A 26,768-nucleotide genomic window follows, 5' to 3' on the forward strand; every position below is an offset into this window, starting at 1 on the left:
ATTTTGACGAATTGAAGGTCAGCGATCCTGTTCTACGTAAACAACTTCAAAATATGATTACTTACTTTAACCAGTGTTTTTCCATTTGCGGTGTGAAAAACGAACTTGTTTTAATATTTGAAAATTTCTATGAATATAGAGTAACGAAATTTTTATTAGATATGATTTTCATTATGAATAATTACTACCATACATATATACATATATATATATATATACTGCATAAACATATTCCATTTATAAATACACAAATAATAATAATAATATAATATTATATATCGTAATAATATTAATACATAACAATATAATACTTATACAAAAATAATATACTACATAAATATAAAAAAAAAAGAAAAGAAAAGAATAAGTATCAAAAAAAAAAAAAAAAAAAAAGAAAATCTCATTGATTCGACCTTTATAACTCGAAAAGGTCAAGAGTAAAAAAATAAAAAAGAAAATTTGCTTCTGCCACTTTGTAGCTGACTCAGAAACGAAACAAAATTTCTTCTCTTATTAAACTTTCTTGTAACTTCAACCATTCTCGAGATATTTGCTCGGACATCTATAGATGGTATACCCTCTGTACACACACACACACATACACTCAAATGAAGACAATGTTATCGAATTTTCGGTTATTGAAGATCAATGAACGTGCCAAGGAGACATCGTTGGAATTTTCTCTTTGGCCTTCCACCCATCCACCCACCCACCCACCCACTTCTCTTGTCGTCTCGTATCTACTCGTCTCTTCTCGTCTTTTATTCCAATTCGGAATTTTTTTTCTTTTCTTTCTTTTTTCTTTCTTTCTTTCTTTCTTTCTTTCTTTCTTTCTTTTTTTCCTTTCGAATAAAATTTGTAAGCGTAATCATCAAGTGCCACACTAACGACGGCAACGGATTATTATCGCAGCGGGATATACAGGAGAGCGTGTTTTCCGGTGAACGGATCGCATAGCTCGTTATTCTCGAACTTTCGGAAGCAGGACTAATCCGTTCACAATTAACCCTTCCGTTCGTAGACCCTTCTACCCCCGACCACGACTCTGACCCCGACCCCACCCCCGCCCTTGCCCCAGCTCCTCGTCCCTTACCCGACACAACCACTTTAATCTCTTCTCATTCATTCACAAATCTTTTCGTTACTTTACTAATTAACTTCATTCGTCTTTTTCCTTTTTCTTTCTTTCTTTCTTTCTTTCTTTCTTTCTTTCTTTCTTTCTTTCTCTCTTTTTTTTTCTTTTTTTTTTCTTCTCTTTTTTTTTTATTTTTCATTTTTATATCCAACCATCAGACGAACTCTCGAGAGGATGTTGTTATATCTGTAATTATATCGGCGCTATATTTATGACAATTTGGATAATACAGATGTATATTTGTGTATATATATATATATATTTTTTTTTTGTTAATTTTTATAGGTTTTCATTTAATTATTATTATTTAGTTACGAGAATTTAGATCTAATTACGTAGATTCTTTCTACTCTTTTTTTTTTTCTTTCTTCTTCTTCTTCTTTTTCATCTTTATGCGCGACCATCGGAATGAATGTTTGTTACATCTGTAATTATATTATAGTTTATAACTATTTGAATATTTAGATCTGTCTTTTTATTTTGTTCTTTTTTTTTTTTTGTTATATTTATGATTATTCGATTATGGAAATATACGATCCCTTCGATTTTTTTTTCTTCCTCTTTCCTTTTCTTTTTTCATTTTTTTTTTTTTTTACCGAACAGCAAGAGCAATGAAAAAAAAGAATGAAACGAAATATTTTGACAAATTATTTTATTCGTAAAAATATGTAGAAAAGAAAAGAAAAGGACATTTTTCATTCTTCAAGGGATACAGTGCAAGGGATATAATATTATATAGTGCGTGGTAAAGCTCACGCATGTCTATTGACTAGCCTAGGGTACGCTAGACCAACGAGTATTTTACCTAGGTACGTCCTAACGCAAATATGATTAGAGATTCGCTTTGATACCTTAAAAGGTCCGACGCGAGCGTAATTTCGGGATGATGGTACGCGTTAAGGTTCTTACCTAGCTATCTACCTACCTTTTACTACTATAGTCTATCGATTCTTGTAACTAACAAGCACGAAAGCTAATGGTATCCTTCATATAACAAAAACATTTTTATTTTTTCCTTTTGCATTCTCTAACGTAAGACAGTACAATAGTAATTTCATTTGAAAGATAAAAGATTTAAATAAATTAATATATATATATATATATATGTATATATAAGGATACGATATATAATAATACGAAAAGGTTAATTAAAATTTATTTCTAAAATAAGTAACATAAATCTAATGAATCTTGTCAAATATTCTTTTGAATTATCCAACGCGTTAATGATTGAAATAACTTTAATTGATATAAACCCGTTAAAAATCAACTTCTGAACTTGTGAATGATTTTAAAGGATACTTTTTTTTTCTATTTCTAATATCTATTGATTAAGGTGACATTTAAAAGTTTGTAGGAAAAAAAAAAAAGGAAAGAAATTTTATTCGATCGATTAATCGTTAAATACTACTTAGCGTTAATCCGATCGATATTCGAAAAAATATGTAAAACTTATTCATTTAAAAAATTGTGATTACTATACTTGCAAAAAAGAAATATATATATATATTTTTTTTTTGTTTTCTTTTAATATATGCACATGTGTACACCTGTGAAAAGAACTCGTTGTAAACGGAAGGTAGAAAATAGGTACAGTTTATAACGAGTTATCGAGCGAGCTATTTCGAGAAAATAACTGTGTCTAGAAGTGTATGTTGTAAACGAGAAACGTTATTCGATTTTATGTCGGAAGACCTTGGGCCCTAGAGCTAGGCTGCCGCCATTGACCTAACTCGACAGTCCTCGTTTTTCATTAATCCTTTCAATGTCGACCCTGTCTCATCCATCCATTTCTTGGATCTTCGCCCTTCGTCCTTCACCCTTCACCCTTCACCCTTCACCCTTCACCCTTCACCCTTCACCCTTCGACTAATACTGGTTTATTCTTCTTCGTTGATTCGAGGATGAGAAAGTTCTTTTATAATATATCTTTTTTTAAAAAAGTCGTTGACCGAAAAAAAATTAATCGCAATTTTTTTTTTATACATATAAAAATAACTCGTTCGATTTTTTTTTCTTTTTTCTTTTTTTTTTCTTTTTTTGCTTTCGGTCCTTCGAATCCTTCGGAGGATTGAAAATAAATTTAAATAAGTGTGATGTAATGAATATGTTATAGTTTATATTTGTAAAAGAGAATATACAGTTTAATGTAGATATATTAAATCTATTTTATGAATATCTTATTATATATTTTGATATAGTATATAATATATATATATATATTTATATTTGTAACAGATATTTAAATATTTAATACTCTTTCGATTTTCTTTTCAATTTTTCAATTTCGTTCTCATCGAAATAAAAAGATTCTCCTTTACAATCTAGAAATTCCATCGGAAATAGGAAGATCATCTTACTCGTTAAATTTGTTTACAAATCTCTATTACTTACATACCTATTCCCTCTCTTTCTCTCTCTGTCTTTCTCTCCATATTTTGCCTTATTTGTATTCATACATACAGTCTACTATCGTGTCTCGAAAGATTTAAATTGAGAAGATTTACGAATTGAACAAATCTGAAAATAAATTCATATATTTTGTATATACCATTTTACATAACACACATACAAGGAGAAATTTTGGTGGAAATAAGTCGAATTCTTTCTTCGGTCATCGTTCATAAGTGTGAAACGTAACGTGTGTGTTCGTATACGGTTCATATATACTTGTACTAAAGTGTTACACGTATAGAGATATACATATATACATAGATGTATTCGATAGGATCCGTGTAATCCGGATTTCATCGAGTCACGTTGCGGTACACGATCTTTCATCGCGTCTTCGGACGTGGTATCTCCTTCGTGGCAGTACAACCGGTACATAATCGATATCGCCATGCCCAAATGCCTTATAACACGGGTTATTGATTTGCAACTGCCGGTTCTGTCCGCTCCGCGGCACCGTGTACGCGCATATAACGCCAACATTGTAAGCATGTCGCGTGTCCTCTTCTCCTCTTTCACCTCTCGACCGATACACTCTCATCCTCATCCTCATCCTCATCCTCATTCTCATTCTCATTCTCATTCTTATCCTCATCCTCATTCGTATCCTCATCCTCATTTTCATCCTCATCTTTCTTTACCGCAACATGTCGTGCGGTATCGTATCTTTTTTATGAAGATCTATCTCTTTCTCTTTCTCTCTGTTTCTCAACCTATATATCTATCTATTTATCTATCTGCCTATCTATCCATTTATCTATCTATCTTTCTCGTTTTGGGTATATGAAATTATACAGTATTTGATTGGTATTGTTCATAATTGTTTCTCTTTTTTCATCTTTTTATTCATTCGTTCATTTATTTATTTATTGACTTATTTACTTATTTATTTATTGACTGTTTTTTGTTTTTAATGAAACAACCTTTCTTGTTCTTTTCTTTTTCGTTTTTTTTTGTTTTTTGAGATCAAGAGATCATCTTTGTATTTAGCATCTATGCACCGTATCATGCTTGATTTTTATAATATAATTTTTTTCTTCGTTCCTTTTGTTTCTTTTCTTTTCTTTTTGTATTTTGTATCTTTTATATATATTTTTTTTTTGTTTTGACAAGTATATATGCTTGTCAATAAATTAATATTCTCAATGAAAATATTATTTCTTCTTCTTTTATGGTTTTCTTGATTTGTTTAATAATCGATTGGATATTTCTATGGTGTATGTATCATTCATTCCTTTTTTTTTTTTTAATCAAACGTATTAATCTCTTACGATTAATGTAGAAGATAATTATTAATGAAATATATTCGACAAGTATTACACATCTTTTTTTTTAACGAAATAATCTTCTTTCTCTTACTTTATTTAAACCGAAAGGATTTTCTTTTCCTATCTATTACGCACATATATCGTTATGAAATATTACACGTGCCTACGCTTATTGTGCGTTGTTGATCAATAAGTAATATAAAAAAAAATATATATATAATAACGTTGTTTATATTTAGATACGTAATGTTCTCTCAACGATTTGTTCTTTCAGTTACACAAATGAAAATTTTGCATTTATTGAAATATTAATTTATCAATTTATCTATTAAATAAATAGAATTACTTTAGACTAATATAAGTGTAATATGTGCATATATAGACATATATATATATATATATATATATATACACATAAGAAATTACTAAAAGAAATTATATTGAGAACATTATAAAGAACTTTTATAAATGTACACGAAAGTACTAAAATTTCATATTTATCCGAGATTATCTGACTTTTACAATCCTTTCCGTCGAAAGGTCAACTAATATTCCAAATGTATGTATGTGTATGTACCTACGTCACAATTCTCTCTCTCTTTCTCTTATATATATATATATATATATATATATATATATATATATATATATAATCTACAAACGATATGTAAATTATCGATCGTTATCATTGGAATTCCATGAATATTATACGAATAAGCCATCGTAATAATAAATGAAAAAGAAAAAAAAGGATGGACACGATTTTGTTATTCATGAAAAAAAAAAAATAAAATAAAATAAAGGAGAAGATAGAAGATAAAAAAAAAGAAGAAGAAAAGAAAGAAAAAGAAAACGAATAAGAAAAAGAAGGACGATGACAATGTCGACAGAGTAATTACAAAATATCGAAACACAGAAGTACATAATAACCGGGTTAATATTGCGATTAGAGCATGCTATCTCTTTCGAAGCACGATAAAACGTGCTCGTCCCAGATTCGAAGGTGTCCATGAGAGTTTCTCGTCGAGGGCGATTTCAACTCGTCCAACTCAGAGAGAGAGAGAAATAGAAAGAAGAAAATAACGAGGAAAACGTTAAAACGCTCTCTTTTACAATCTTTGGACTTTTCAAATTCCTCTTTTTATCTTTTCATTATTATTTTTTTTTCCTTTTGCTTTTGCTTTCTTCCTCTTTCTTTTTCCTTCTTTCCACTCTCCTTTCTTCTTTTTTTTTTTTTTTTTTTTTTTAATCATCGGCTTTTCCTTTTTTTCTGTTTTACACGGACAGAAGTATGAAATTAGAGTTTGTTCTAAATAACAAATACATTCTTTTCGAACTATAAGAAGAGATAATATGTCATTTAATATATTATAGGTATTTATATTTTATTTGGATTTATTATGAATATTGTATTAAATATTGCATTAATACAATGTTAATATATTTTATCATTTAGTAAATTATATATATATATATATAAAGAGAGAGAGAGAGATTGTAAATAAAATTATACTAACACAATCTCCATTTTTTAATCTAATAATATAAATATATTAAATATATTTATATCTAATTATAATACAATACTAATATGATTTCTGGTATAAGTATTATTGATAATATATTTTTATATATTAATATACATATACATTTCTTATTAAAAATAGATATAAATATTGTAGTTACATATATATTACAAAAGAAAGTTAAAAAATATGTGTATATATATATATATATATACACACGTGTGAATATATATATATATATATACACATATTTCTTCTCTATGCTCTATGCAAGTTGGTGCAGTTATGCAACGATGACATAATGTTTATGCTACTCGGAAACAATGCAACGCCTACGCGATTACGATGCAACGAGGAGAATGCACCTATACGATCGATACTCGCCGCTTGCCTTTGTGTCTCGCTCTCCGTATATATCATATATGTAATGTATATGTATATCTATATATTACTAAATCACTTATTAGTGTTTATATATATATATACACACATTTGTGCGTATACGTCCTCAAGTACATATATATCTACATATCTATACACACACACACACATCACATTTACTATAAATAATCTTGCATAAATATTTTCTTTTATTTTTTAATACATGCTATATAATATAAAACAATATACTATTACTCCAATAACACATATTCATATACAGATTGACTAAATCGATGATATTGCAATAGTTAGAAATAAGATAAAAAATAACAATGATATATATATATGTATGTGTATTTGTTATTATATATTAGAAGGATTGAGAAATATTTTATTCCAGTAGGTATAAACCAAACAGAAAAATAATATACATCCTATTTGACTTTGTTGCCGAGTTATGTTATGATTTTGAACAAACCGTATCTCGGTTACTTTCATAAGAGACGTTCGAAATGACCTCCTCGCTTTTAAATACATCTCCTGCAGACGTCGTCTTACCAGACAACCGTCTTACTATCTTCATACACGTATATTCACGTATACATACCAACTTACATACATATGTATGTCCAGTCGAGACGTTCCTCGGACTTTTGCCGTCGAGCTTCATCTTGAATTATTTCGTTTTCATCGGGTTTCATCCAGTCTATACCAAAAATCATTCCTAACAGAAAAATTCTTAATAAGTCGTATAAATAAAAGACAAATGAAAAAAAAGGACGTACTCATTTATATACGTTCGTATATAAATCTAATCTCTATTTATCATCATCATCATTATCATCATCATCATCGTCGTCGATTAAAATATATCCCACTCGACTGTTATAAAAACCATACGTATACATATTAAGACATTTACGCAGATTTTACTGTTACGTTTTCTTTTTATAGCAGATTTAACACGGTCATCGTAGTACATTCAAAGTAAACATAGTAAGAGAGAAAAAGAGAGAGAGAGAAAGAGAGAGAGAGAGAGAGAGTTTTAGACGCAGTAGTCTCTTTAATAGCCTAATAGACGTCTCCTCCGATGTGAGATTACGAACAATGAGCGTATTGCGTCTTCCTTACGCGAGGAATAAACGAGCTCGTTGGAAACAACCTTGTGGCTCTACTTTCTATTGCGTCAGGAGAAGGTGCTGAAGGAGAAGAAGGAGAAGGAAGAAAAGGAGGATGAGGAGGAGGAGGAGGAGGAGGAGAAAGAAAAGGATAGAATAGTGATGATGGTGATAGTGTGGATTAGTGATAGTAGTAGTAGGTAGTGATAGTCTCACGTTTCGTTTGGACGTTCGAGCGACCGCGGCTCACGTTTTCTCTCGACTTTGAATTTCCGCGTGGACGGAAATATCGAGGAAGCTAAATCCGACCGACTCTGGTTGGATAAAGCAGCAAAAAGAGACAGAGAGAAAGAGAGAGGGAGGAAGAGTTGGTGGGGAGATAAATAACAGATATTCAAAGACAGAGCTCGATTTCTATCATTAGAAAGCTTAGAAAATATGTTATCTGTATCATGTAATCATCCCTGATTGCTTAACTAATATATAATATTTTATTCCTTACCTATTACCTAATTCTTTTATTTTTCTATCCTTTTGTTTTATTTCTCTCTCTCTCTCTCTCTCTCTTTAAAAACTTTTCTCCCTTTTTTTCTTTACTTTCGTCACACGTATTCTTTATAAAAGAGATAGAAAATATCGAACGAACGTCCTTCGTTCTTGTTTCTCATTTCTTTTTTCCACGATTTCACTCTTCTCTTCGTCTTTCTTTATTCGATGTAACTATTCTGTATCTTATTCTCGTTAGATTTGAACGATAGATTTGCATATATATATATATCTATATGTATATGTGTATATATATAATGTATCTATATATATATAATCTTGCATTACTCGCTGCAAATTCTGAGGTATTAAAATAATATGAATTCCATACATACATACATACATACATACATATATATATATATATACACACGTATATATATGGAAAATATATGTTTACGTGTGCCTATATGTACGGATGTGTAAAAAAGAGATAGAGATAGAGATAGATATAAAGATAAAGATAGAATGTTAATTCATGCTTGCGTTGAACAGTCCGCGATATCTAATACGAAACTATTACTAGTTTCTACAAACGCAGATGTACTTTTCTAGATGGATGGATAGCAGCTCGAAATTTTCTAAAGTTCGCCATGAATTGTCCTCCCACATTCAGGTGAACCAGTTTCCCCCGGCAATTCCACTATTTCCATCTCTTTTCTGTGTGTGTGTGTGTGTCTATCTCTATCTCTATTTCTTTCTCTTTCTCTTTCTCTTTCTCTTTCTAATTCTCTTTCTCTCTGGTGGGTTTGTGTGTACCCCAACCACGTTTCGAGTTTTTCATCAAAACGCCTTTCGCCGAACTACAGAGTATCGCTTTTACGTGAACTCGATACCTTTTGAAACTCATCCCTCTCAGTATCCTGAAAATTCATTAGAAATAATACAAACGATAGTCACCGAGAATGTTACTATATATATGTATATGTATATATATATGTGTGTGTATGTATATATCTATATATATATCTGTATTGTCTTCCTACATTCAGTAAACCACTAAATGTATCAATATACGAATATTACTATATATAGTATTTATTGATTATATTATGATTATATTGGTTATTTGTTGATTATAAATTGAAGACCAGTTGAATAATTAATCGTTTGTCAGAAGCAATAGAAGAAAACAAATATCCACCAATTAATCTTCATTGAATAAACTCTGATTATAATTTTATTTATTATCATTATCATTATTATTATTATTATTATTATTATTATTATTATTATTATTATTCTTTTCTTTTTGTTTCTTTTGTCCAGCAAAGTATCATGATATATTCGTTAATAATCAATCCCATTAATATTCTATCATTTCTTATATAAATAAATAAAATGAACAGGATCGTTTAAAAAAAAGAAAATGAAGTTTTTCTGCCTGAAATTAACGATATCAGCTGAAACCAACGTTTCAGTCTTCTAATTCCTCCACTTGAAATGAACGCCAAGGCCAAAGAGTTAAACTGACGCAATATGTGTCACAATCGAGTCGATCAAATACAAACACATATACATACACGCACACAGAGGGGAGTAGGACGTTATGATACAGACTTTTGCACGTACTTATATACTTATATACTTATAACTTACTATATTTACATTATGTGTAAATATAATATAATATGTATTTGTTGTCTCTCTTATACATATATACGATTACTCTCTCTCTCTCTCTCTCTATTTCGTAGATTTCAAAACGTAAATAGGTAATGTAAGGTCAAAGTGAACGAACTTTTAAAGGTCCATGGAAAACCTCGAAGACTTGCCGAAACGCAAACCCTGATTTGGCAATTAGGTCAATGCCTATCTTTCAATACGTATCAGATGACCCAATGTTCTTCATGGTAAAACGAAATAAATTCTGTCCATATATAAATTCGTTTCGGTGTTACCTTCTCTTTCTTTCTCTTTTCTTTTCTTTTTCTCGTAGATAAAAAATAACCGAGATAAAATCTTCTTATCTTTTAAGAGAAATTTATAATAACAATCGTTTTTCTTGAAAGTCGCCTTTCTTTATATTCGTACGAATGTGTTGTGTACAATTTTTTTTTCTTTTTTTTTTTTTAAATCAATCAAATATAATGGAAATTTTTCTCATTTATATTTTCAGATATTTTCATTCTTAATTACCAGGACGATTGGATATTCTTAAGGATAATCAGGGACCCTTTTCTTCGGACATTCTAGTCCTTTCTCTTTGTCAATGATTACGTATAATCATGAGCTCAACTTTTCATAAAGGTAAACATACTACTATTTTACGAGATCGCACGTTTGTTTGTAGTTCGTTTATTTAGGTTAATCACCTCACAAAATACGTGTGTCCGATCACATAACTAACAAACAAAAAAACACATGTACACACACGCACGCAAATCGTTAGAGCGAAGAAAGGACAATGCAAAGTCTTGAAATTCGAACTAAAAAAAAGAAATTGATTTATGTATTATATCCAAAAATGATTAGTGTCATTTAATATGATTGGTAATATGACGCATGTAATATGACACATGTACAATTATTATAAGCAAGAATTTTTATTCGTTATCAATTGATCGATTAGAATAATTAACTATTAATTAATAATGTTATAACTTGTTAAAGTAACAATATATACAATGCATATAAACATTTAATATATTTGCATCGTTAACGATTAGAAAAATACTCATTTGTTAATCCAAATATTGGTACATAATTTTCATATAACATTTCTACGTAAATCCGTTGAATAGCATCTGTGATTCTAGCTATTAAATATTTCATGAAATAGATCATAGATCACGTGTTTGTTGTATCGATGTATTTTATGTACAAAAGACCTTTGACGAAAAAAAAAAAAAAGAGCTATACTTGTCTACAGAAAAAGCTTAATAAATTTGTTTTTTACTTCTTCATTTTTTTTTTTTGTAAAATAACCGAACGGAATCGTTTATTCGTAACGGGAAAAAAAGGTCGCGAAGACTATTTTCTCGGACACCCTTTGTGTCTCTTCGTAGCTATATATACATCGCGAGGTTTCATTTTTAAATAACAATACAAGATACTATACGATATTATTTTGCGATGCAACTTTCTTTCATTCTTTTTTTTCTCTTTGTAAAAAAAATATATATACATATGTAATAAATTTGATATTATATATTTCACATATAAATATATAAATATATATATATATATTTTATTCAATAATTTTATATACTACACGTACATACATATATATCTCTTTTATTTATTATTTTATATACGTGTACATATATATCAATGAAGAAAAGATATATATGTAACTAAATTATTGAATGATAAATAAAATATATATATATATATAAACATTTAAATATATAAAATAGAAAAGAAAGAAAAAATAAGAAAAAGAAGAAGAAGGATGGAAGGAATGTAAACGATAGAATGTTCGAAAGAATGAAACAGTTGGAGAGTTCAATGGTGCGTGCGACTCTTCTTTGCCATAACCAACAAGTAGTATGCTTTTAACGCGCATTCACCTTTCCACCTTGCGAGTCTTAAAGCTGGTGAGCAGCAGGCTAGGCAGGTTAAAGTAGATTCTGCAGGTATACTACACCCTGCGACCTAGGTACTACATGCATATGTAATATGCATTCGCAAAGCTTGCATCGTGAAAGTGCAGAGATACATACATATATACATATACATATATATAGTTATACGAGTAGATGTAAAACACCTATACGTATACGTACAGGGTGAACCAAAAGTTTCTACCGAATGATTTTAAAAATCGATTACACCTTTCCGTGACTTTTTAGGTTAATTTCCGTCTTCTCTTTCGCTGTTATTTTTTCTTCTTTTTCATTAAAAAAAAAAAAGTTCTCAAGGGAATCCATAGCTTTGCTATGTGAAATATAGAAAGAAAGAAAAGAGGAAAAACAAAAAAGAGAGAAAAGAGATCAGTAGTCTTAGATCAAAGTCTTGGAAAAAGGTTTGAAATTGATTTCTTTTTAACTTACCTTTTTCGATCCACCCTGTATAAACAGATGTATATATCTAAGTACTTAGATTCCCTTTTTCGTCTATGTGTTAAGAGAAAAAGAAAGAGAGAGAGAGAAAGAGATATATATATACATACATACATATATACATACATACATATCTATATATATATATGAAGAAAGAGACAGGAGCATCTTTTCAAAGTCCCAGGTCTCTTTCGTTTATTCTCGATAAAGAAAAACCGAGGAACTCGATACTAGTTGGTGAACACGACTGGAAAGAAGGTAGCTGATGCCTATGGTGGATAGCAGAGAAACGAGTCATGGGACTCCGTTAGGTTCTCGCCAACACATACTTACATATAATACTTACATCCGTTATATCCACGCGCACAATGACTCACTAAATGATTATACTGTTCTCTCTCTCTCTCTCTCTCTTTCTTGTGACTGATTTAATTCGTTTTATTATTACGACTCTCAGACTGGTTCTAATGTCTCGCGAAAAATATGCTAATCATATTTCTAATTAATTCATTAAACATATTTCATTGCAAGTAAATTATAGTATATATGACCTGTGACGTTAGTCCCTAATCGCTATACTATATGTGTATGTGTGTACGTAAAATAGAGAAATTCTTGTCATCGTTTTGGAAAAAATGTACATGTGAATATCGATGTTAATTATTAACGGATTAATTCGTTTAATTAATTCAATGTTTGTATAAGTAATAAATGATATTATTTGTAGTCATCGTATGTATCCGTATATATGTGTGTGTGTGTGTGTGTGTGTGTGTGTGTGTGTGTGTGTGTGTGTGTGTGTGTGTGTGTGTGTGTGTGTGTGTGTGTGTGTGTGTGTTTGAGTGTATATATATATATATATATGTATATATTTAAATGGTAAATTCACTATAGAGTTTTAAAATAAAAATATGTATGTTGTAAGAAGATAAAGATTAAAAAAATGAAAGCTAATGAAAATGTTACGAAACGTTAGATAAACATAAAATCGTTTAGGGAAATTACGCGTTAGAAAGTTATCGATGGATCTAATAGTACTACTAACTTCTACCAGGGCTTTTCACGATAGAAGTCTTATTTCCATAAAGAGAGAGAGAGAGAGAGAGAGAGAGAGAGAGAGAGAGAGAGAGAGAGAGAGAGAGGAGAGTTTTACGACTGTCGTGTTAACCTCGCGTCGTATGTAGCAAATATGTATCTTTCACCGAGTAACACGTTTGTATGTATGTTTGTATGTATGTATATATGTATGTATATATATATATATATATATATATATATATATATATATGTATATATATGTGTACCTGAGCGTGTATAATTAAGGGAAAATTCGTTCTAACGAAGATTGAAATCGTTCGTTCGAAGTAACGCGACTAGTGTATGTAAGTAAGTACATATGTGTATATACATATGTATATACATATGTACGTACGTATATATGTGTACATACGTACGTGAAAAATCTAACGCGTCTCTTTAAATTTCTTTTGGTTTAATTCGAAAAATTTCTTTCGAAAGAAACGCGATATATTCGAACGAAACGTTGCTTTTAACTTATCTCTCTGTAGATCGTATATTTTATCTAGATATAATATAATCCTTTTTTTTATTTTTCTCTTTTATTATTATAATTATTATTAAAATTTTATTCATTGTAATTAGGACAATAATATGATAGAGATTTTATTATGTAAGGAAAGGAAAAAAAAAAAAAAAGAGGGATAAAATATGTAGATATATTAAGGACGTTTAGTCATGCGAAAGAAAAGAAAATACGATGACATTAACGAAATTATTTCACAATCTATGAATTACGTAGAGAAAGAGAGAGAGAGAGAGAGAGAGAGAGAGAGAGAGAAGAAAAAAGAAATAATTGGTACCTTATCAAAAAATCATTACATAAAATCTTTTTACTTATACCAAATCGAATAATTATACGAACGAATTGGCAAATATAAATATGAACGACTGAATCATGCACAAAAAAGGGAAAAAAAGAAACAAGCGATGACATCGACGAAATCATTTCCTAATACATGAATTGCGTACAGGAAGCAAAAGAAAAACAAAACAAAAAATAGAAAGAAAGAAATGAAAAAAAAAAGAAGAGGAAAACGAAAGAAAAGGAAAGAAAAAAGAAAACATATACATACATACATGCACAAATACACACAAATGATTATCACGAAATAATTACTGAGAGATTAGAATATAAGTTAGTAAAATATTGTATTTTTTCTTATAGTCGAACGATAGAGGAGGTGTAGGAGGAGGAGAAGGAAGAGGAGGAGAAGGAAGAGGAGGAGTAAGAGGAGGAAAAAGAGGAGGAGGAGGAGAAGGAGGAGGAGGAGGAGGAGGAGGAGAAGGAGGAGTTCCGTCATGACCCAGTTTCGTTTTACGTTCGAGGGTTAAGGCAGGCAAGGCCGGAAAAGAACGATGAAACTAACAAGTTGCTCGTTGATAGCTAGCAGCACAGTCGCTAGAAACGTACAAGGCACTGGGTATATATATATGTATATATGTATGTTTGTATGTATGTATGTATGTACGTATGTATGTATGTATAATATATATACGTATGTAAGTACATATTTTTCTTTCGCGATAGTAGTATTACATACACTAGACTATCTATCGATTATAACTCCCCCACTCTCTTTCGAGACATCGGGGAAAGAGTAAGTCTGAAACTCGTTGAATATGTAATCGTATCGTATACTTCCTTATCTATCGATCCTAGATAATATTCCAGTTTAGAATCCCGTCGGTTTCTACTAACGTCATCAAACGCGTAATCGATTTATAATAATTGCTTTAATAATCATTTTCATAATCGTTGTAATAATCCTAAAGCAATTTTGTTTTTGCTATTGTTTTTATCTCTGCTTTTCTTGTTCCTTTTTTTATTTATTTGTTTTTTTTTTATATATATATATAATTGTGTATGTTAATTAATCATTCAATCGGTATTATTAAATAGGGTTTCTTTTCTCTCTCTCTCTCTCTCTCTCTCTCTCTTTTTTGTTTGTTTTACTTCTTTGGTTTCTTTATCTTTTTTTTTGAGGAACGATGAAAGGGCATTCTGTAATTGCCACATAAGATTAATTATCTCAATATTAAGTATATCAAAGTGATTTAAAATTTTCTTTTATAATGGTGGATTATGATTTGATCGACTAATCTGTTATTATTATTATTATTATTATTATTATTATTATTATTATTATTATTATTATTATTATTGTATTATATTCTATACGATAATTATATTATATTCTAATATCATACTTCTATACGATTATTAATTATTAATTTTGTATTAATAATTAATAATATATTAATAATTAATTTTTATTACCATACCAATTATAATTATATATAAGTATAATTATATAATATTATATATAGCTTATAAATATATAATTATATCATAATCATTATTATTACGATTATCAGTATTATCCTTGTATTTTTCTCAATATCTCGGAATCCAACTTTTATTATTAATAAAATATAATTTAATATACTATGATACATTATTTTTATTTAACTAGGTACCATCGTGAATCTTGCTACGGCCCTGGAAAATGTATTACTGCCAGGTGAAGCAGTAGAGGTAATATCGAATATGATATCGCCATTCTTTCGAACGGTCAACATTTATGCTCGTTCGTGCTCGGCTGACAGGTGTGAATCGTGTGTTCTCGGGAGCGCACGCGCAATGTGGCCACCAGTCTGTCGCATTTCTGCGCTACAAGTGCTTTCATAAATGAAAATCAAAAGGAAACCAAGAAAACGGAGATTAAAATATTTTTTTTCCACCAAGGTATCATCAACATAACAAGCTAACTATACGTAACAAGAATAGCATTCATAGAGACGATCGACTGATGATTTTAGAAATTAAAATGAATTTAACGATCAATCGTTGTTTTCGATTTTATTTATGCATCTCTTTTTCTGCAAGATTTGTCAAAGCATGACTAACTATAAAATAACGGATATAAAATCATCCGTAAGTTCATCTTTAAAAATGAAAGAAAAAAAGTAGTGCGAGAATGTTCATCAGATAATTTCAAAAATCAATCAACGATTCTTTCCCAAAATCTTTTAGATTTCTAGTTGGAGCTTGTAATTTTACAAACAGGACTGATAGTTTTACAGGTGATATTTTCTATAGGTTCCTATAGAATTTGTAGATTTACGACAAAAAAAAACATATATATATATATATATATACCTGTACATATGTATATGTAAATCAAAAAACAAAAAAGAAAAAGGAAGCAATATGTACATTTTAGAATAGATAATAGAAACCCTTTGATCTCAAGTTTTCAATTAGAATACAATAATTCATAAATCGTCATGATCACAGATAACTTCATTAATAGTTGAATAAACGGAGTAAGAAACAGAAACGAGAGAGTTGTATAGTAGTACTAGTAGTAGTCTCTGTCCAAGGTTCGATCCGAAAACAGCAGCCAGTAGCAACTAGTAGAAGCTAGCAGCAGCAGCAACAGTAGCAGCAGTAGTAGTAGCAACAGGAGTGTAGCAGCAGTAACAGTAACAGTAACAGCGACAGTAGCAGCAGTAGCAGCTGCTGTTGCTGTCGTTGGTCTTGAGTTTCTCTGGACTAACCAGGGCTAACTCGCACATTTTTCGAGCTTCTCTCGCGATTTTTTACGCTTTCACAAAAAGGAAGTAAACGAAAGTACGAGAATGAACGTATGAAAGAGAAAATGGAGAAGAAGGAGGAGAAGGAAGAGGAAGAAATAAAGGAAAGAAGAGGAAAAAAGAAGAAGAATAATAATAATAATAAACGAAAGAAAGAAAGAAAGAAAGAAAAAAGCAAATAATAATATGGCGACGAAGGCCGTGCGCTCACCCTCGAGCAGGTGGCAAAGAGAGTGCGTCTCTTTTTCGTTTAACGCGAAGCGAGACTCTTGCAGTTGTGCTTGATTGCCTCTGTTGTTCGAACTCGAGCATCCTGTCGCACTTTATTTCATTTTTTCTTCTACTTCTTCTTCTTCTTTTTCTTCTTCTTCTATTTCTACTTCTTCTAATTCTTCCATCTCTTTTTACTTCTTACTTCTTATACGTATATACTTATGTATGTATGCATATATTTATATATGTGTATGTATTCTATATATATGTGTATGTATGTATGTATGTATGTATGTATGTATGTATGTATGTATGTATGTATGTATGTATGTATGTATATATGTATATATGTATGTATGTACGTACACGTAGCTCTCTTTACTCAATGTCCCAGCTGTTCTTTAAGCTTCATACCTCCTAACGAGATTTTCTTCTAACAAAATTTATATGGAAAAAAAAAAGAGACGAAGGAAGGATCGAGATACATCGAGGAATGAATTGGGATCAAAAAACGTGAAGGAGACGGAAGACAAGGAAAAAGAAAACAAAAAGAAAAAAGAAAACAAAAAAGGAAAATAGGAAGGTCGTAATAAGGATCAAGAGTTTGGTTCGATTAAAAAGATTATTATCTGTTTGGGTCGCTACGGCCTCCTTTCTCTTTCAACAACTACTTTCTCTCCCTCTCTCTCTCCTTCTCCCTCTCTCTCTCTCTCTCTCTCTCTCTCTCTTCCTATCTCGTGTTTACATAGGTTCTTCTCTTATCTCGGGGTAAGCTTCTCCCCTCTCCAAGGCCTTCAACCCTCGTGCCGAGAGCTCAGCGACACGAAAGGAAGGTCGAGACACTCTTTCGCCCTTGGCCGTGCCAAAAAGAAAACGAAGACGAAAACGAAGAAGAAGAAAAAGAAGAAGAAGAAGAAATAGAAAAAGAAGCGAGAAAAGATCAGGATTTCGACGCGAACTTCGTTCGACGCGATTACGATATATGATCATTTATATCCACTTCTTTTGTTCTTTTCAATTCTGTTGCATTATCTTTATTACGTATCAATCAATAATTACGTACATAATAATACGAAAATCAGAAAAGATCAGAAAGAAGAAAAGCAAATGGACTGAAAAAAGATTATTAAGAAAGAAAAGCAGACAAACAAACAAATAAACGACAAACGTCGTTCGTCATACATACACGTGCGGTATTCGAACCGCGACTGATTTCTACTATCATTCCGTACTTCGCTACCACCCACTAACCTCCCACCCCCACCACCTGCTTCTTCGACCTCGTTCTATCTCTTTCTACTTCCCACTCTACCTGTTTCTCTCTCTCTCTCTCTCTCTCTCTCTCTCTCTCTCTCTCTCTCTCTCTCTCTCTTTCTCTCTCTACATCGTTCCGAGTAACGCCAACGGAGAAGCATTCAACTCACCCTTCTTCATCCCTCTTCCCACCACCCACACACCGTTTCTCTCTCTCTCTCTCTCTCTCTCTTTCTCTCCCTTTCTCTCTTTCGTTTCACCACCCACACACACACACATACACACATACACGTACCTACGTACATATATACATACTTTGACTTGGAAACCTCGGGCGCCACAATCCACGAGCGTTAATGTAGAGTGAACACCAATGTGAGCCAGCCAATCCTCTCTCTCTCTCTCTCTCTCTCTTTTTATTTTGTTACTTTTTTATTTTCTTCCTTTTCTCCTCTCTTTTATAATCTTCTCTTTCTCTCTTTCTTTAACCTTCTTTATCCATTTTTCTCCATCCCTCTTGGATGGATAATCTCTCTCTCTCATACACATACACTTTTTCTCTGTCGTTTGTTCAGTTTACTGGCCAAAGGTGCTTTTCTTTTTTTTTTTCTTCTCTCTGTCTACCTTTGCTCTTCTCTATTATATACACTTTGCTCTTTTATACGACATACATATATACATACACACGTATATATATATATATAAACTGGCTAACCGAGAGCAACGCTAAATGGAGAGTTACGCGTCTCCTATGATTCCTTTTTTTCCGCGACAAACCAAAAGATTTTCTTTCTCTTTCCTTTTCTTCTATCATGAGACACACACACACACACACATACACACTTACATACAAATCCACTTAGGCATACCGCAGATACACACCACAGATTACGAACAGATACTATATACATTTATAAATATTGTATTATCACGACGTGGTCTCTTTTAAAATGCTGTGTTAAAAATGTACTTATATACTTTGTTTAGAGAGAACTTTGTCTTATAACAAGAACGAATTAATATATATAAATTATCTTCATATTGTAACAATCGAATTATATCGTAGACATTAAAAGGATCGCGAGTAACGACGCACAAGTACTATTAATAAATCGTTTGTATCCGTTAATATTGTAGATAGTCCAGTCGTGTGATTGGGCAAACACGTGATTAGATAAAAGTAAACACATTTAACTTTTAAAAGATGATACGTCATCAATTTTTTTCCCTTGGTCATTTCTTTCTTTTTTTTTCTATCTCTTGTTATTGCTTCTCTCTAATAAAAATTCAACTAATGCATCGATCCAAGACTCAATTGACGTAACTACTTATGTACTTTCATACGTAGACATAAATATATATACATATAAATTATATTAACTATGCATATGACTACGTGTTTGGTACCATATCGACCGGCGCCATATTGGATTTCAATGTGTCTCAAATACGTCTCGAAAATTTAAAGCGAGTCGATGTTTCTGGCCTTTGTAAGCTGGAACGAGCTCTCGTCGCGAAACGGACAAAGAAGTGAGACGGGCGCGGACTAGTAAAAACCAGTTTTTCGGCCATCTCCTCCAACGTTCTCCCGAGTTGAGTTGAGTGGAGAAGGAGGAGGAGGAGGAGGAGGAGGAAGAGGAGGAGGAAGAGGAGGAGGAGGAGGAGGAGGAGGAGGAAGGGGTACTTTACTCTCAGCCATCGGAAACATACCGGGATGATTTGCCGTTTCACGTGATATCTTGCACTGACACTTTTTTTTTCTTTTTCTTTTTCTTTTTTTTTTTTTTTTTTTTTTAAGGAAATTTTAAAATCAATGTTAGTCGACGTTAAAGCTTCTTCAAAAAACTATCAGTCCTCAAAATGTAAGAAACTTCCATTTTTTCGTACTCTTTTTTTTCTCTTTTTTCATTATTTCTTTATCTCTCCCTCTCTACGAAGAGTTCTTTCATGTGAACGTCATCAATGTAGGCACGAGCGAAGAAGGGAACAAAAGATTCGTTCACACGACGCTGTTTAACAGATCTTTTTCTATCTATCTCTATCTCTATTTAACGAACGCGTTCTCTTTCCGATAACATCACTGTATACATATATATATATATATACATACACACACACACATACATACATATATAACATATATACACATTAATTAACTGAACAATTTTCAGACATCCCTATCGTTCGATTCTAAAGTTATATCTTAAAATGTATACGTAAATTAAAAAATGTGAATAAGTAAGTACATATATCGATAAAAGAAAATGTTAATGTTATATCGTTATAATAATAAAAGCAACAGTAAAAGGCATTGGCATATAAGCATAAGGGAACAGTGAGAGCAGAGTCGTCACACACGCACGCTCGCGACAAGCCAGCGAGCGAGCGAGCGCGCGCACACACAACAAGCGACGCAACAGCTGTTTCGTCGGCGACGTATGTATGTAAGATCGCGCGACTCCACCTCATGGTACGCGACGCGTGTCGCGTGCCCCATCGTGTACGGCCCTGACGGCTCGCGCGCGTCATTTGTCCTCGTCGTCGTCGTCCTCCCCACTCCCCCGCTCTCCCCACTCCCCGAACCGGCGCGACCGCCGTCACGACCGCCGCCGTCTTCGGCCGAGCGAGAGCGTCGCGTGGCGTTCCCCCCACCCCACCGCTATTCCCCCTCCAACCCCTGCGCCGCTCCCGACTACCACTACCATTATCGTCGGCGCGCATCTTCCCCCTCTCTTTCTTGGTCCCTTTCGTCACACACACGACGTACGTTCGTACGTACGTACGCACGCACCACGTACGCACGCACGAACGTACGTCCGTCGTATCCAGAGCCAAAAGCAAAAGCAAACCGTGCTCGCTTCCCTTTACGCCGCTTTCGCGGTCGACTTTATCGTCGGGTTTACCGTTTACACGCTCGTATCGTCGCGGACGCGTCATTTGTTCGAATAATCCTATATCTACGAACTGATTCTTCCCCTTTCTTCGTAGCAAAAATTCAACGAATGTTGATATCATTAACATTTATGGATTATGTATTACAATGAACCATTAGCCCTTAACATTTGTCTCATTTACATTCCGTTTTACTTACATTTATTTCTTATACATTTATGTATCATGCATATACGTACGTGTGTATGATTCACGTATGTATAATATGTGTATGTATGTATGATATAAGAATTTTATTTAATTACAGACACATTTGTATAACGGTGATCGTGTATACATTCTTTCCAATGTCCAATGTTACATTTATAAGATATTTTAAATTCGATTGATATACGTAGTTACTCATAAGGATTTATTTTACGATAAGAAATAGCGATAGAGCTTTATTTTTCAATATGGCGGCTTACAATTATACACACAGAGATAGACTTTCATTAGAATATAATAATAGGATATCTATTCTTCAATATGGCGTCTTACAATTACAAATAGATATTCGACATGATATAATGAATCATTTATAGATAGTAATAGCAATATTAACAATGATTGTTGATCTCGATTGTTAAATATGACGTCTTAAGTTTCTCTTTTCTTTTTTCTATTTTTTTTTTTTTTCACAATATCGACTACTTACTTACATAGTAGTACTTTACTCTCTTTACGTTTCGTAATTAGCTTCAAGGATACAGAGAGTTACGTTCCTTTGGATTGAAAAATCGACCGCGGCGCCAGTCGACTCTCCTCCGCTGATGACGTCATACGGAAAGCTGATTTTTGCTACGGATAGTAGCACATATGTATGTATCTATATACGTACTATATATTGCTTGACTAAGCTCTCGCATCCTTCTGTCTCGTTTTAGCCAAATGATTATCTCTTTTCCTTTTCACTCTGTTTCACGTGTCTTTCACTCGACCTCGAAAAATCGGTGCAATTTTGTATCCCTCTACCCTCCCCTACTCCCCAACTGCCCACCCTCTCTTTCTCTCTCTCTTTCTCTCTCTCTCTCTCTCACTGTTTCTTTCTGAAACAACGGCTCTCAACCTCGTCGATTTGCGCAAAAATAATTAATAATAAATATGATAAAGAAGAGAAGCAAAGGAGTTACTTATTTTCTTTTTTCTCTTTTCTAAATTAATAGATCGAGAGAAAAAGAGAAAGATATATATATATATATATATATATATACTCATGAAAACGAGCTTTGTTCACGTCCATATTTATGTTCTTACATACTCCATGTTTCTTATCAAAGCTCGATTGCGTCATTTGAGAAGGAGGACTAGGGGAATGATAATAAATAAAAAATAAACAATTACGTCACAGCGTCAAAGAATCATCAGCGTTGTGGTGTCACGTGCAATGACTCTTAAAACACATACGTACATATGATATAAACACACACGCACATACATACGAAGAAGCGCGAGTTAAGAAATAATAATTTGCAAAGAAATAATATTCACTTACAAAAAGACAAATTATTTCCGATACGCGTACGTAATATATTATTAACAAGCACAGCATTATACGTTGGTAATGAAATTTATAAAAAAAAAAAAAAACAAAATCATATTTCGTATTTAATATACGAACGTACTTATATACATATATACATATTGTACGTAGTTTAGATAAATTTGTATTATTTTTAATATATTTCATAATAACGAATGATAAATATTAAATTGTTGAACGAGTTATGGAATGATTGAAAAGAACGTAAAAATATTTTCGAAGCACGGTATGTATGTGTAGACACATTTCGCTTTATCTTCTCTCATCGTCTTCCCTTCTTCCCTCTCTCTCTCTCTACCTCCCTCCCTCCCTCCCTCTCTCTCTCTCTCTCTCTTTGCCCCTCTTTCTCCCACTCTTTCACCTCCCACTCTCTCTGCTATCATCGGTAGTGAGTCTCTCCTCGCTCGTATATTCCATCCACTCTCACACGAGGGCGCGCACTCTATTCCAGATGTTCGGCAATGCCGACAAGCTTCCCCCACCAAACGATTAGTCGGCGTCGTGCGAGAAGGAGGAGGAGGCTTTCCGTTTCACGGTTATAAAGGCCTTTACACACGCATCGTACACGACGTCAGATGTTAATACGTAAGCCGTAACGAAATCCACTAATCAGACCCAACACACATATGTATATATATATATACACCTACCACATACACATCATATTTTTACGTTTTTCGACTGCGAACGTAAGCTCGTAAACGACGAACAATTTCGTAAGGTTGAAATTCTTACCGTTTAAGGACCACCAAAGGTGCAACGATGTCAGACGTAATGATAACCTATAAGAAAATCTATGAAATATTTAGTCGATTATTTCGTATTTATATATCTCAATCGTATAATCCGTCACATAAGTATTAAAGATTAGGATCAGTATCTATTGTATTACTCGTCTACGTTCTTAAGCTGCAAGATATAAGCCGTAACGTTGAAAAATTTCGTAAGGACGAATCTCTTAAGGTTAGGTATATCTTACGTACGTATCGACGTAAGACGTAAACGAAATTCGCTGATTAGAATCTTTAAGTTCTTCGATCGGAAGACGTAAATCTTAATGCTTACAAATTTCATAAGGTTGAAATTCCTACTGTTTTTACGTCTTACGTTTTACGTCTTAGGTCACAATGCGTGTGCGAAAAACTTAAAGCGATCAAGACGAACGAGAACGATGATTACGTAGTATTCTTTTATTTCCTTTTCTCTCTCTTTCTATCTCTCTGTCGCTTTTCGTTAATCTTCGTTTATGTTCGTATCTTTTCGTATCATCTTCGTTCATTTCTTTTCGTCCAAAATCATTTAACGAGTGACGCGTAGAGTAGTGCGCCGTATCTAACGTAGGTGGAGCGCAACGAAAGAAATCACAGTTCGTGGTAGTCTGTTACGAGGAAAACGATGACGTAGAAGCAGAGAGGAGTGGGGAGGGAGAAGTAAGAAGTGGGGGAACGCGGAGCGGAAGGGATGAGAGTGAACAGAGGAGGATAAAGATTTGGAGTGGGGGAAAAGAACGTGACGATCCGGCACGAGTTCTCTTCCTACGTATACCCGCGTGTCTACTTCGATTCGTTTCGAAGGTTCGTATAAACGCGTTGACCCTGTAAAGAAGACACGATGCGTTGTCGCCTTGTAACATCGAACTAATCTATCAAAGCCCATCTATCTATCTATTTATCTATCTATTTATCTATCTCTTTACCAATGTTTTATCTTTTAAGAAAGAAGACCGATCGATCGATCGATCGATCCCGGAGAGATTAATTTCTAATCGTGATAAAAATTATTCCTCCTCTATACGAGAGCACGTTGCATAATAAATGAAACGTGGTTGGTTGATAAAGCAGTACTCTTTTTTATCGAGCAATACTCTTCCTTCTATCTTTACATTTCTCTCCAACGCATTTAATCGTTTTCGTGAAAACCTGTAACGCCTTACGATGTAATACAGGCGTACGCACGTAATTAATAAAGTAAGTACTTAATCTAATTTTTAATCTAGTTGTAGATATATCATTGATCGTTCATTCCTTTTCTTTTTCTTTTTTTTTCTTTCCCCCTTTTTTTCTTTTTCCAGGCAAGATTTTAATACGTCGAAGATGATTGCGTTATCCTAACGATTTTTTTTCTTTAATCGATAGAAAAACGTCATCCGATTTGTTGGTCGTCGTTCGTAATAACGCACTCTAGCATTAAACAATTCTATATCCTTATTTCCTTCGACAAATATAATCCCTTTGGTTCTTATCCGACCTTTCTACTTTGTCGTTTCTAACCTTATCTATCTACCTTCTACGTTCGATAATAATTATAGTTCGAATTGACATTTCGAGTTTTTTTTTCTCTTCTGCTTTTTCTTTCTTTTTCCTTTTCCTTTTTTTTTTTTTTTATTTTATATGTCAACGTGTAATTCGAGATTGCGTTCGTTCCAAGATCTGCGATTTTACAGGAAAATTATATTTTCCGCTTCGTTGTTTCTCGATGTTCGTATACGATACTATATAACTTTTACATGTTCTTAAATCTCTTCTTAAAGGAGGAAAGCAATTGACTACTCTTCCACCAGCATTCAACGTTATCACCTTTAATTCGTCATTGCTCACGTCGTTTCTTATTTCTTCTCTTATATATATATATTTTACTAACTATATTTATTTATTTATTTATTTATTTACTTATTTATTTTCTTTTTTTCTTTCTCCTCCCTTTTATATATATATATATTTATATACATATATATATATATATATATAATTTTTTTTTGATCATACATTCGAGACTTATCAACTTTTTAATATACCTGTTGCTACATATACATACAACATAGTATATAGGGAGACGATTTTCATCCCTGACCTATCACAGTGCATTTACGCGTCAAGCAGGGCGTGACGTCCAACGCGGACGAAATTTAAATCTCGTGGGCGTTCTCACGCTAGTAGCGTATTGGTTTCCATGGTAACTGGTCATGGTGAGTGGCCATGGTGACCATGATTTCATTGTTGTGACGTCACTAACATCGAAAGGACACGTGCCGGTCCTCACTCTCCTTCTCACTCTCTTTCTCTTTATTCATCTATCTCTATATCTTTATATATGTGTGTGTGTGTGTGTATATATATATATATATCTTTCTCGCTCCCTCTTGCGATAAACTATTTTCCATTAACGATTTTTCTTCTTGACGTAGTTCTTAACTTTGATGTAATAAAAGTCCGTAAATGAGAGTAAAAGAAAGAGACGACCTTTTTACGTAATCTCACAACGATGACGTTCGATGAAACTGAAAATACATACATACGTATATACATACATACTTACTTATATACATTTTTCTAATTACTTATTTTACCTAGTATGTATATATGTATATATGTATCGTATAGATAAATAAATAAATATGTATATGTGTGTGTGTATATATATATATATATATATATATATATATATATATATCATTGAAGAGAAGGAACACTCTTATGTACGCCTTCGCACGACCTTGACATTTTCTCGACATCTTTTGTGACTACTTTGACGACGACAATTGTTGTATACGTTTCAATGTAAGTAGAAACGTTCGCCATCTTTCATCGATTTTAACGGTTCATTCGATTCCATTCCTATGCGTAGGCGTTTCTATAATATCCTACAATAATCTTTATCGGTCTAATTAAGAACTAATTAAACATGTCTTGTTTGATTTAATAATGAATGAATTTCATTCATT

General features: G+C 32.5%; 1 long non-coding RNA gene across 5 annotated transcripts in view; it reads left to right on the top strand.

The window, feature by feature from the left end:
* The window catches only part of LOC127065730 (uncharacterized), a 110,570-nt gene extending 94,216 nt beyond the window's left edge, over positions 1–16,354 (top strand). For 2 of the 5 annotated variants that reach the window (XR_007782168.1, XR_007782167.1), the window contains exons 4-6: positions 10,545–10,675; positions 14,675–14,930; positions 15,984–16,354. This is a non-coding gene — a long non-coding RNA (uncharacterized LOC127065730). Of the gene's footprint in view, positions 1–10,122; positions 10,279–10,544; positions 10,676–14,674; positions 14,931–15,983 lie in introns of all 5 variants that reach the window. The other 3 variants (XR_007782170.1, XR_007782171.1, XR_007782169.1) reach the window with 3 other exon arrangements.
* Positions 16,355–26,768: the final 10,414 nt, after the last annotated feature.

Source organism: Vespula vulgaris, chromosome 8 (assembly GCF_905475345.1).
Source record: "Vespula vulgaris chromosome 8, iyVesVulg1.1, whole genome shotgun sequence".
Taxonomy (NCBI): Eukaryota; Metazoa; Arthropoda; class Insecta; order Hymenoptera; family Vespidae; genus Vespula; species Vespula vulgaris.